Raw genomic sequence first — 14,194 nt, forward strand, 5'->3', positions numbered from 1 at the left:
TAGCATCTAAATGACACGAGGATTTATACTGATTCAGGCCGGAGCCCTACGTCCAGTCTCAGAGATGATCGATTGCGTGTTCCTCTCTTAAATGCTCTGAAGTTCTTACAATGGGGATATAAGAATGGTGGAAAAAGGTTGGAGAGCTAGAGCTAGGAGATGGACTGCCTGAAGGGAAGCTTCTAGAGCCCTACTACGATAGAGAATGAGTAAAATGGTAGAGGATCAGAGTATCCCTAGATAGGTGCCCTGACTGCCTTTATATATAGTTCGGAGCCAGGACGTGTACAGAGAAGGAGGTTCTCCTGACCGAAGGGTCGTGAGCCTGAGGGAGGTCCTAGCTAACTTGGCTTGCAAGCTACGCCGTCTTGTGGTGCACGTTTGGGCGTGGTTGTCGTCATGGTCCTGTGGCCACGTCGCGGCATGGTGTGGCATGATGTTACTGTGCCGGCCGTGGCGGCACTGTAGGCACGGTGGTGGTTCGTCAGCCGTCCTGTGCGACGTGGTCTCCGCCATGGTCTTCGTCATCGTCTCCTGATTTCCTGGGCGTCATACAGGAGTTGGTAGCCGCCCCGGGTCATTGATTGCCTCGTTGGCTTGAGGAGTGAAGGGCCACGATCCCGATCATTGGGGTCGTGGCTTCCGCCGGTCTAGCTGACCTCTAAGTCAAGGCCCTCATCGTGGATCCCATCCCCTAATGGGTAGGATCGTACATGCGTCTTGTCGAGCCATATCTGGCTGGTGGTCATTGTACCAGCCGTCACCGCTTTGGGCGGTATTGTCTTTTCAGGATTGCATGGTGCAGGGGTGGCGTCTGACCAGACCGAGGTGGCCGATGTCCCCTCGGTCCCTGCGAGGTCAGTGCGGCGTGCTTATTCTTGTCAAAGCAGGCACACTTGGCTTCGCTCGACCTCTCTCTATTCCTCCTAGGGGTTGGGACGGGGATAGGTCGTGCGCCTACCAAGCGTTGTGTGGCTAAGGCAGGAGGAAGACGTCGTAGCTGGCCCTAGCCTTAGTGTTCGGCCTGGTTTACTTAGATTAGCTGGGCCTTGGTCGTTCAGGCCTTCGCTAGCTGATATATTATAGGCCACGTGGCCTACTAACTAATCAGTGTCTTGAGATACCTCGGGGTTATAACCCTGATAGTAGCCCCCGAGTGTTTTTGCGATCATGAAGTGATCGTGAAAGCACTGAGATGTGTGTGCGTTTGTGCGCGGGTTCGTAGTAGTGGCCTGCTCGAGCTTCGTCGCTCGACCCCTCGTGGGCTAGCGCGTTCAATGCAGTAGGTGGCCATTGCGTCTCGCCACGTCAAGATGCCCTGATGATGCAGTACGCGACTGCAGAGCCCGGCCATGTCAGTGTGCCACGTTTCGGGGTTAGCGACCCAGACGGATCCGAGTGGTCACATCGACGCTGTACTGGCCCTGCCTTTGGGAGGGTCTCGATTTCCCCAACCTCACGTGGGCATCTGACATTGGCTATGACCTTCCGTAGTTCGCCACATGGCACGGGGGTCTCAGGCTGCTGAAAGCTCTAGTTTGGTTTTGGTTAATTGATGAAACCCTAAGTGCTAACCTAGTTTATCAAAGTAACTATGAGATAGGTAGCACTACTCCAAGTGATGAAGCAATGGCGAAGATCATGACGATGGTGATGATCAAATGCTTGAACTTGGAAAAGAAGAAAGAGAAAAACAAAAGGCTCAAGGCAAAGGTATGAATAGTAGGAGCCATTTTGTTTCGGTGATCAAGACACTTAGCGAGTGTGATCACATTTAGGTTAGATAGCCGTACTATTAAGAGGGGTGAAACTCATATTGAAATGCGGTTATCAAAGTGCCACTAGATGCTCTAACTCATTGTATATGCATTTAGGATCTAGTGGAGTGCTAACACCCTTGAAAATGTTTTGTGAAAATATGCTAACACATGTGCACAACTTGGTGGTTGGCACATTTGAGCAAGGGTTAGAAACCTCACCGGTGGAGTGTCCACCCGTAGAGTGTGGACAGTCCGACGGTGCCACCGGCACCCTAGACAAAAAAGACGAAGGTCACTGTAAGTGACCGGACGCTGGTCTTGGTTGGACCAGCGCGTCCAGTCAGTGGTAGCAGAGGGCACGTGTTTCGGTCTTTGACCGGACGCTGGTGCTAGAAGTGACCGGACGCTGGCAGGGTGCGTTCGGTCAATGCTGACGTACGCTGACGTGTGGTGCAAAGTGGAGACATTGAGTGACCGGACGCTGGGTGAGTCCGATCGAGCATGACCGGACGTGTCCGGTCGTGATTTTGCGCGAATGGAACCTTACTGGAAACGACCGGATGCTGAGGTCCAGCGTTCGGTCACCTCGCAGCAGCGCATCCGGTCATCACTTAACCGTTGGGATCGGGCGCTCAGTATTTGAAGAGAGGGGACACATGGCGTGTATCGCGCGACCGGACGCTGGGGTCCAGCGTCCGGTCAATCTGACCGAAGCGTCTGGTCGGCCCGTGTTCAGTGCAGTGAGTAGCCCAACGGCTCTATTTCGCAGGGGCTTCTATTTAAGCCCCATGGCCGGCTCAAGCTCACTCTCTTGGCCATTTGCATTGATATAGCAACCTTGTGAGCTTAGGCAAAGCCCTCCCACTCATCTCCATCATTGTTTCATCATCATTGTGAGATTGGGAGAGAATCCAAGTGCATTGCTTGAGTGATTGCATCTAGTGGCACTTGGCATTCATGTTTTGCTATAGGATTCACTTGTTACTCTTGGTGGTTGCCACCACCTAGATAGCTTGGAGCAGCGAGGATCATTGAGTGGAGGTTGGTGATTGTCTCTGGCTCCGATTATGGTGATTGTGAGGGGTCTTGTGCCTTCCCCAGTGGAGAGCCAAAAGGTAACTCTAGTGGATTGCTCATGTCATTGAGTTACCTCACTTGTGGGTAGGTTCTTGCGGTGTCCAATTGTGTGGACGAGGTTCGTGCAACACCTCTTAGCCGCTGAACCACCAAGTGTTGGTCGACACAACGGGGACTAGCGTGCCGACAAGCACGTGAACCTTGGGAGAAAAATTGGTTGTCTCTTCCCCTTTGGTATTCTTTCGGTGATTGATTTAGTATTCATCTTGTAATTGGTTCACTCCTCTACACGGCGGTATAATCACCCTACTCACTCATTTATATTCTTGCAAATTAGTTGTAGCAAGCTCTTTAGTGTAATTAGAATTGAGAGCTTGCTTTGTTATTTTAAGTTCATCTAGTGGAGCTCTTTAGAGTAGCAAGATTGAGAGCTCTTAGTGAGTAGTAACATTGCAAGTTGTGTGCCTAGTAATCATTGCAACTAGAATTGTTGGATAGGTGGCTTGCAACCCTTGTAGAGCTAGAGCAAGTTTGCATTTCGCTATTTGTCAAATTGCTCTAGTTGATTTGTAGATTTTTAAATAGGCTATTCACCCCCCTCTAGCCATATTAGAACCTTTTAGCTGCTCAGTCCGCCCTTGGGCCTATAAATATAAGCCTTCCTTCTGTTTGAACCACTCATGGTTGTAACTTCGAATCGTTCCCTACCTTCCTACTAAGAGAGTGAGAAAATGGGAGAGAAACGTTCATGGGGAACTATGTGGTTCCCATCATACATCATACTGGAGGTCGCAGGTAGCGCTCGAAAGCTAGTGGTGCCCCTTCAACAACTGGTACTAGAAGGAATCTTACAAGCAGGGAAGGATATGCCCGTGGTGCACATGTACTATGGGGATCAGGCAATCCCATCATGGGCGAGATGGGTCTTGCTTGATTCCAAGGCTCTCTGCCTGTGCCCCGTTGGTGCTTGTGTAAGCCCATGGGTGCCCGTTCAGGCGTCCTTGAGTTGGTGCAACCTCCTGCCCCCTCCTATGCTCTCGTGTCCTAGGAGTCGTGTTGCTACAGGAAGGTCGGCGCGATGCCTGTCCTTCCGTGGTAGTAGCAAGGCCTCCTAGGACTTACTAGAGATGTCACCGGTGTGGTGATTTCCATATTTGTATTTTGGTGCATGGCTTGGCCGTGCCCATTTCTGAAGTTTGATAATAGAGACCCTTTCTTTGAGTTTACTTGCTTCTCCGAGGTCTCTTGATGGTGGTTAAGTCATGGTCGCTTTTCCTGATAATGGCATGGGCCAGGATGCCCTCATCAGCCGAGGATTACCATGTGGGTTTTGAAGCATCTCTTGTCGTGCGTAATTAGGGAGCAATCCACATAAACATGGGTGCGTCCCTTGTGGAAGTACTTTTGTGAGTCTTTTTTGCCATTCATTTGGTTAATCTCCCGCAATGGGGCTGCCAGCCTCCACTGGTTCACGAGATTTCGAGATGGCAGCGGGTCGGCGGCCCAAGACGCGGGGAGGAAACGATCGTAGCTTGGCCACGGTCCTTATTGGGGCCGCATGGACCCTGTTCCTTTTTCCTCCGGTATCTGTCTCGACCCTAAGGGGTCATGATGCCTGGTCGCAAGCAACTTTGGTTTCACCCCACATGGGGAGAGGCTTGTCCACCGTAACCACATGGTCAGAGCAGTGCGCCTCATCGAGGTCAATGGGTAATTCGAGTGGGACCCGATATCCTTCCCAATCGATGTGGACCCAATACATCATTGGCCGTCAAGCCGGTTGGTCCCCCACCTCCTCCATAGCGGCCATAGGGCAAGATGCCTCCCCCCAGAGGGGGTCAACTCGGGCGACTTCGAAGCGAACAACTCGGACACGGGAGGAAATGGTCGCAAGGTTCCACACCACCGATTAGAGCCACAGGGGCCCATCTCGTCCTGCCCCTATCTCTTTTGTGGCCAAGAGCCCGTCTAAGGGCCAGCCTAAGAGTGGATTTCCTAAGTACGACACGGGGGCATGGTTATGATGGGCTCCTCTACGCGTGGACTTAGGGGCTCATTGCCTCCTCGGTCATGACGTGACTTAATGGCGCTCGCCCACGCGTGAATACGTGATGCGCCACACTGCGTGGTTGCTGTGGTGCGGCGGCTCGCTTGTTAAGGATCCGTGGGACTCGTTCCAGGATGGATTCCACAAGGGCATGGTTCGCACTCCTAGTCGCCACCACATATACGACCCCTTTGACTCAAGTTCCCTTACCTTGTTTTCGCCTTCTACTGTTGCGCGCTGCAATCGAGAGATGGGTGTAAGGGAATTGCACTCAAGGGATTTACCTGGGAAGTGCGTAGTCGCTAGTGACCGCTCGGCGCCGTCTTCCTCCACCACCACCTCTGCCTTTGCCCTCGCCTTGTGCCCTGCTTGTGTTGGGGATGAGTGAGTGGGTACATTCGACAGTGACGGAGGTGAGGTTGCTACGACTCATTGAATATGGTCTTCTCCTGCCGAAGGAAGTCAGCAGGTGAAGGGCCGCCGTCAGTGTTAGGGGATTTAACTTCGCTAGGAAAACTCAGCCCCTGAAACTTTGGAGTTGAAATTATGATTTATAAAACAAAGTTTACTTGCAGGAAAAAGAAGTAAAGCGAAGGTGGAAATTTGACTTCGTCAGAAAGATTCCATCTTCGCTGAAAAGATCTCGACTTCGCTAGAGAAAAGAAGAAAGAAAGATCAGGGGAATTCAAAAGTTTGACTTCGCCTAACATTCTGAGAGAAGAAGAAAATCAGAGCATAAATCAATTAAGTGTAGAAGACGAAGACATCGATGAAGTTGATGTACAAAAGTTAAAGAATGAAGACTCAAAAGGGAAAAAATACCACTTCACCCTTGTAGTTGAAAAGGGTTGTAACTATTTGAGTTGGGGGTAAAAAAGTCATTTTATATAAAGTACGAAGACTAGGACCCCTATAAATACCCCCTCTGATATGTACAGCACCACCATGAAATGAATACGACTTTGTCTTGTGTTCAAACTTTGATGCTTGTGTAATTTCTTACCCAACATCTGGCGCCCACCATTTGTGTGTGCTCGAAAACTCTCACGACCACGTGAAGCTAATGGGCAGACCTAACAAGAAAGTTACCACTAGGGTAACCGAAGATGACCCACCAACAGTCGAAGACCAAAGCCTCAAAAAAGATGCACCCCAAGACCCAAACTCTTCAAAGGCAAGCAAAGCCAAAGAACAAAGACTCAAAGAATTAGAAGAACAAGTACTGAGAAAGCAAAAGGAACTTGAAGAATGTCACGCAAGAGCAAGAGAAAAATATCTCAAACAAAGAATAGAAGAAGCCAAAGCCACCCTTCGTGAGCTGAATGAACAACTTCAAAGCGCAAGCCACGAAGTCATAAATGTAGAAGAACCAAATTCAGCAACAAAAGCCTCTCAAGAAAAGAACTCCCAAAAGTCATTCATATCAATTGACACAGGCTCTCCCCTGTCAATAAACTTGCAGCTAGCACAATGGCCTTGGAGTACAAATTTAACATGATACCAACTTTCGATGGCCAATCTGACCCAAGGCAATTTTTGATGAGTTTTGAAGCCGCAGTAATTTCTGGAGGCGGCGATGAAACCACATTGGCAAAATCTCTTGTCATGGGAGTTAAAGGACCGACACAATAATGGTACTCTTCGCTAAAAGCAAAATCCATACATTGATGGGATCAACTTAAAACAAACTTGCTTGTTGACTTCAAGGATTTCAACTAGCTGGCCTCAAAGACATAGATCTGTTCAATTGCAAGCAGCAAATCAAAGAACCCTTGAGTCAGTATTTCAAAAGATTCATCCAAATCAAGGCATAAATTCTTAATATCCCAGATGAAGTGGTGATAATAGCTGCAATTAAAGGGCTTCGAGTAGGCCATTGCGCTTCTCATCTCGCTTGAGAAAAACCAAGAACAGTTGCTAAGCTTTATGAAGTCATTCAAAAATATTGCAAGTCAGATGATGACTAAAGAAAAAGAATTGAAGAAGAAAACAACTTCAGAGCTCAAATCAAGCAAAGCAACAACAACTTCCATCCTCCAAGACCAAACAACTATGAGCGAAGACCATTTACACCACACAATCAAGTCAATCAAATTGAGAATGACAACAATTCAACAGTCGGAAGTGATTGGGCTTTCCGATTCTGATTCCATTTGGAAAAAATCTTATATCTACTTTCACGACCGTCCCGTTTCCCTCTGTTATTTATAAAAAAACTGGTTTTTGACATCCATATCAATTTTTGAAACCATTCCTTTAGATCCTATATATATAGGAGGTTTTGGCGGTGGTTTTTGCTGACCTGACGCAAGTCAGCCAAGAGGTAGGGTCAATCAAACTACGTTGATAGTAAACATTTTTTTTTGAAAATTATGTAATAAATAAATCTTAAAATCTAGTTCAACCTTAAAGAATTATAGAAAATTTTAATCTAGCTACAAATATGAAAATAGTTTAATATTTTACATAAAATCATTCTCTATCTTATGGTGTCTAATTAAATTAGAATTATTTGAATCTTATATGGGCTCTTTTTGTTGCTTATATATAATTAGTTTGTGTAGATGTCCTAGTGTCGGTGCAAAATGTAGCCAACAAGTAAATATTTATAGTTTTGCCGTGCGTTGTAATCGGATGTGGCCTAGCACTCGATAACACAGGATTTATACTGGTTCAGGCAAGCCCTACGTCCAGTTGAGGTCGGTTGGTGACTTTATTCCTGAACTCAAGTGCTCAAAGTTTGTTGTGGGGTTACAAACGAGTAAGGAATGAGAAGGGGGTGTTAGAGGCCCGGTCGGACTCTGAGCCGAGTGGAAGAGAGTGACGAATGCTCAAACGTGCGCTAAGTATCAGAGCATATGCTCTGTATGTCCGAGCTTATCAGCTGTTGAGAGCGTGTAAACTGTGTAGCTGTCGAGCTCTAGAGCCGCTGTTGTCCTCAAGTCCTCGAGTCTTTGGGGCTTCAGAGCTTCGGAGCTTCTGTCCTTCTGGTAGAAGAGAGCGCATCCCCTTTTATAGTTGAAGGGGATGGCCTTACAAGTCAGAGAGGAAGAGAGAGTTCATATGGGCGCTGCCTAGTCTTGTTGCCCACGTCATCGGGTAGGGGATGGTCGTCGACGCCCATAATACTGTTTATGTTTAGACGCGTCTAGCAGGCTCTACCATGTTCGCTTGGTACGGCAAACGACGGCGCCCACAATACTGTTTATGCTCGGACGCGACATGCCCCGATGGCACCGTCCTGCAGGTGCGCAGAGCATGGCAGGGTACAGTCCTCGGTATTGCGGTTGGCTTGAGCGCCTTACCTTATCTGCTCCACCTACTCCCTGGGCCCATATCGAGCGGGCGTCCCCGGTTGGTCGGTCGCTCCCAGTCGTCCCCAACCGTGTCGGTCCGGAAAGAGCAGCGAGCAGAGGTTCTGGCGTATTCTCGGTCAGAGAAAGGGGGTCGGAGTCGCACTGCGGTCCCACCATGGCCAGGCCTTCCGGTCACACCTCCGATCAGATCTCCTGGCCGGAGGTGCCGGTTGGGGACCGGATCGTGGTCTTGACCTGTCATTGTGTATCTGGGCCAGCCCAGGCACGTGCTGTCGCTGCGCCGCCTATTGGGCCGAGTTTTGCAGGGAAGCGGGTCCATTGGGGACCCCGGTTTATGAACCTGACACCTAGCAATGTTGATGACAACACAAGTGTCATATAATTGTTTCATACTTAATGCTATTTAGTATGAACATAAGTCTCAGCCAGTCATGTTCGTGTCATTTGATCCTATCTGTACAAACATCATGTCCCGTGTGCTACCATATATATATTTTCAGGGTGCATGCATGCATATGGGTGGCAGTGTGCATGAAGTCACTCAAACTAACAAAAGTATTTTTAAAATTTATCTTGGGGATTGGCGCCCACTATGGTCCTAACAATGCTTCACTCGTGTTTCTATATAGTCCGGACAATCAACATCGACTTACTGCAATATATTGATTATGACAGCTTCTACTAGAAAATAAACACCAAAATAAGTCCATGAAGATTCGAATAGTTTTAAGCTAGGCATCATAAGAAAGAGCATGGTTTTAGAAAAAAAATTCTAAAACTAGTGTAATCATCTTTAGAGGGCCAGAGGGGGTGAATAGTCTAGATTAAAGTTTCTACAAACAACACACTTGGCAAATACGGTTAGAAAATAAGGAGGCCCTAATAAACTCTACCTCTAGCAAGTCTTGCAAGCATAGAGTGAAAAATTACACAACCTACTCATCAAGAGTAAAGCAACCACGGCTATGTCACTAGGAAGATAAACACGCTAAACAAGAACACTAGCAAAAACAAGTACACAAGATAAGCACACTACTGTACAAAACCAATATTTCTACACTATGAATTGAATGCGCAATAGCAAAACACAAGTGTAGAATGGGAAACCACAAAGGTGGAGACAAATTACCCTTTTCGCACCGAAGCACAACTAAATAAAATCCACAATCTTATTTAATATTTTAAAGAATTTATAGGAAAACCATTTAGCTTAGAATTTATTTTTACCATCAATATTGTAAGAGGGGACCAGGACCAAAAACCACCGAGAGTTAGAGGAGAAACTGAACTTACAAGAACAACAAAAGCGTATGGAATCTAAGTAATTGTGTCGAGTGAGTTACTAAGCACGTGTTTGGTTTGAGGGTTGAGATTAGACCTGAGCAAATTTGGCTATGTTTGGACAACTTAGCGGACAGGGCCTGGACAGATTCCGCTGCCTAGAATTTTTTTCTCTGGTTGACCCTGGCTCGAAATATTTATTTTAGTTAGTTGTTTTACGATAGAAACTGCACAGGCAGACAGCCCAGGCAGCTTGGCCCAAAAAATCTGGTCCGACTCGTCCAATGGGAGGGTCATGGGCAGGGGTTTTCAATCAAAAAAAAAAAAAAACGGGTGACCTTTTTTGGCCCTGTCCGGCCAACAAGATGCTCGGGCCTAGTTAGGATGGGTGAAAGTTTCAGATTAGTTTTAGTAACCGAATAACAGTCTTAGGTGGACTAATATGCTAAATATGAGATGAATAATTATTTAGTCTATAGGTACACCAGTGTAAGCAAGACCTAGAAGCCACGGTGAAGAGGTGGCTTGCTCAACTAGTGAAAGTTGACATGCAAAATCTATCATCTTCTAAAACTTATACGAACACTGCAAAAGTATAGCATGTTCTATCACTATGACATGAAACTTATCTGAGACGGGCAAAACTGCTTAATCGAGGCGGGCAAGCCGTCCGCCTCCGCTCAAAGGTCACAGTTAATCCGGCCTTACCGAGGCCAACCGCCTCGGTTAATAGGTTAACCGAGATGGGCTGCATAAAGCAATCGCCTCGGTTAATATGTATTAACCGAGGCAGTTACCCTAAGGCGACCGCCTCCGTTAAAGTATTAACAGAGACGGTTTGGTAAAGCAGCCCGCCTCAGTTAAACAATTAACTGAGGCGACTGTTATTATTTGCCCGCCTCCGTTAACCATTTTTAGATTTAAAAAGGTACTTTTTCGAATTCGGTTTTGAATTTGAATTTGAAATTGAATTTTGCAAATTAAAACACATACAAAGCAAAAAAAAAAAAAATAGGGTATAGAGGATAAACATATATTACATTCATTCACATGTCGTCCATATTGTTGCACAAACAAACATTAAGTTATTACATTACATAGGATGTCTTCATTGTCGTACCACAAAAACACATCACATTCGTACATGTGAAGCTAAGGTCACCTAATCAAAGACGTCTGGCAACTTGTAATCCGTCATGTCTAGAATGGTTCTCCAGTTTCGTAGCCTCTCGTATTTCTCCTCCATCGCCAACTCGTTGTTCGTGTTGAAGAACGTTCCCCCAACGTGCACGCAGTCGTCCGTGACAAATTTACAAATATCGGCTATTGTTTGAGTGGTGCTCTTATTGTCGACCTTTTCCTTTGTCCACCATCCTTGTGTTTTCTTGAGCTGCCGCCAGCTTTTGCTGAATTTGTTGCGCCCTGAAGTACTCACAAGCGTAGTATCCACACAAGACTGTTGCAGGAGGTTGTTTGGCGCACTGCACGATATATGTAATACACAATCATTAGAACATATAGAGAGCATATGCATGATGTAGTAGCACATATGACTTTTGATACGTACCGGGAATTGTCGCTTCACTTTTAGTTTCATGCCATACTTCTGCTTCTTCTTCTCAGATCTTCGATCGAAACACTCGGGATCTTGCACGTACTTCCTGTAAGCGCTGTATGAAAACCACTAGTGTCAACGACAAATTTAACACGTACGTTAAGTGTGTAAAAGAATAAGTAGCGTCACTTACTATCGCAAACAATTTTTGAAATCTTTGTACCCTTCTTTGTTTGTTTCCCCCAAGGAGTCGAATATACAGGCCATTCCATCCTGAGGATAGATTATAAATACAATCTAGTGGCCCATGATGCCCAAGCTGCACCATTCAAACAATACGGATTTAAAATCTTGAAATATGAAAAGTGGTGATCCTAGTAGCTATTGCAAGTATCTTTTTGACTTACCCGAAATGGTGGGTGGCAAGGATACACCCATTTCCCCGGACCTTCTTCATGGCTCGGTAGATGTACATTCCCGCGTTGTACTTGATTTCGTTGCGCATTTCTATTTGGACTTGCACTCTCACTATCGGGTCCAAGTTCACCGGCCTATGATGCGTGTCTGGTACATCGTAGCCCACGATGGCCCTCTGGGTAATACGCATTGGAGAGAGGTAGATAATATTTTTGCCCAGTTCCTTGCATACATAGGACTGCATCCTGCAAGCACAAGTCATAAGTCATTATTAGTTTCATCCTAATTAAAGTACCTACAATGATGCAAAGGTGTAGAAGTTGTAATTAACTTACAAGGCAAACAAGGTGATTTGGGTGACGTCGAGGTCCTTGCGCCACAGCAGCCTATGCATGTCGTGGAAATCTACGGAGACTTGAGCATCTTCGTCCAAGTGGAAGTACTCCGCCGGGGCCTTGACAATGAAAGTTCGCATGCCTAATTTCACAGCATGCATGTACCAGAGATGGAACCTCCATACTTCCCATGGCTCCTGGACAAGCTGGCCCAAGGGCAACATGAACTTGCCATGCTCATAGTTGTTGGGACAATCTAGAGAAAGGGGCCAAACCACCACCGGTGTTCGCGGCCTGTACTTGAGACTAGGAGGAGTGAAAAAGTCTGCTAGCATCTCCGTATACATTATCTATTGACTATGCTTGCCAGTAGCATACCTTTCAAACGTCGTTGAGCTTTGGTACTCCTTTGCTATTTGATAGGCCGCCCAACTCGTCTTGGTGTGGTTCCAGGGTACGGTCTCGTCTTCTTTTGTAGGCTTCCTCGGCGCGGGAGGACATTGCCCTTTGCCCTCCTTCAGACGACTTGCAGGTGGTGTAGCTTCGCTCGATGCTGCCCCTGTACCTCCCTGTGGACTGCTATGCCTAGAGGTGGACTGCGTCGAGGACTGCTGCCTTGGCCAGCATTGTCATTGTCATTGTCATCATCACTGCCGTAGTCATCGTTGTCATCCGCAGGAGACGACGAGGGCTCTAAGGGCTGTGATACCGGTGTCCGGTCGTCCAAGATAATGTCATCCTTATTCCAGAGCACTTCTTCGCCCAAAACAGCTCGCATGCACCTTAGCCCATGCGGAGTGGGAATGTTGATTTCATGATCCTCAAACTCTGGGTTCGTCCACGTCATGAGCAACATGGCATAGTCGGGTGGCATCGGCTTGTTGTCGTACATGGTGCCGCTTCTGGGTGGCATTGCCACTCCCCTGCCCACTTCCTTCTTCCTCGAACTCCTGCCGAAGGGCACCAATAGCGTGCAGGTTGTTTCTTTCACGATGTCGTCAACTGGGTACCTTGGGAGTCCTCTGGTCAGCGGCACCATCTTCCCTTGTATGGAGGCTTCACCTTGTGGCACTAGCACGCCAGCCTGATGAAACGTCTGTGACCTCTGCTCCACCATCTTGGGGTCAGTGCTAGTGAAAACGTCTTTTATCGACCCCATGATCATGTCCTTCATTGCCTCATCGTGGCCTTTCTGGATGAGCCCTTCCTTGTACGCCTGCCTCATGTGGTACGAGCTCACGTCAGATTGCCAGGACTTTACGTTCTTCCAGCTTTGTCTCAAGGAAATGCTACGAATGCGGCCACGGTGCTCGGGGTTTCCCAGCACTTTGGTTAATATGTCCCTCTCTCTGTGAGGGTTGAATGACCTGCTCTTCTCGACCGCAGCGACCGCCAGGATCTTCTTTTCCACCTCCTCTGTCTATGGCTCAATGTACTTGGTCATGCCCTCCTTTAGCTTTTTGGCCGATGGGCATAGAGGTAGTGACGTGACCTCTCATCGACATCTGCTAACGGATTCAACCACCCGACTATAGCTGCCTCTCTTTCTTCCTGCCGCCACTTCTCCTTCTTAGCGGCGTGTCATGCCCAGGTGGTGGTGGAGCATGTTCCTCTTTGCAAGCTCGGAGAACTTCTTGCCCTTGGCCTTTGCTTCTTTGGTTTGTTGTTTTTGGACGAACTCTTCCTAGACGTCACGCATGATGAAGTTGTAATCTTCGAAGGGTGTCTTCCCTTTCTTCACGTATTCGGTATTCAGAAAGGACCTAAAGTTGCGAAGCGCTTTGCCTGCAACATATAGCGCATGCCCCTTGCACTTCTCTTCATCATAGCCCTCCGCTAGATACGTGAACCGCCTCTTCACCTCTCCCCATATCGCACCCTTGTGGTCTTTTGGGACTTTCTTCCAATTATTATATGTGATAGGCACGTTCTCCCTGACTATACAGGAGCATTGGTTGCTGAAGGTGCTGATGATGGTATCTTGCTCCAAGGGCTCTCCATGCGGCCCTATCTTTTGTATGGCATGCACTTTCTTGCGCAGCTGGTAAGTCCCGTGTTGGCCCCTCTTCAAGTCTGACTAATTGCCACTGGCCATTGCGGATGAAGAAGTGCTTGGGGAGGGATCGGGTGGTTCCTGCACCCCTTCTTCCTCCGCTTTGAACTCGAAACAAAGAGGCACCACCGGTATCTGTCGAGGACAAGAACTCGCATTAATTATATACTTGCGCGAGGCCCTCGAACGTTGTGTTAATTAATGTGCACTGCACTGCAAGTACGTACCCCGAGCCTTTGTGTCGTGATATCCTCATCCAGATTGATCACTCGTGGCTCCACACGAGAACCTCGTGTCTCGCCCCTCGGATCAAAGTCCGGATCATCTTCTTCCTCTCCACGAGGCCTCTTTT

Source organism: Miscanthus floridulus, chromosome 9 (assembly GCF_019320115.1).
Source record: "Miscanthus floridulus cultivar M001 chromosome 9, ASM1932011v1, whole genome shotgun sequence".
NCBI lineage: Eukaryota > Viridiplantae > Streptophyta > Magnoliopsida > Poales > Poaceae > Miscanthus > Miscanthus floridulus.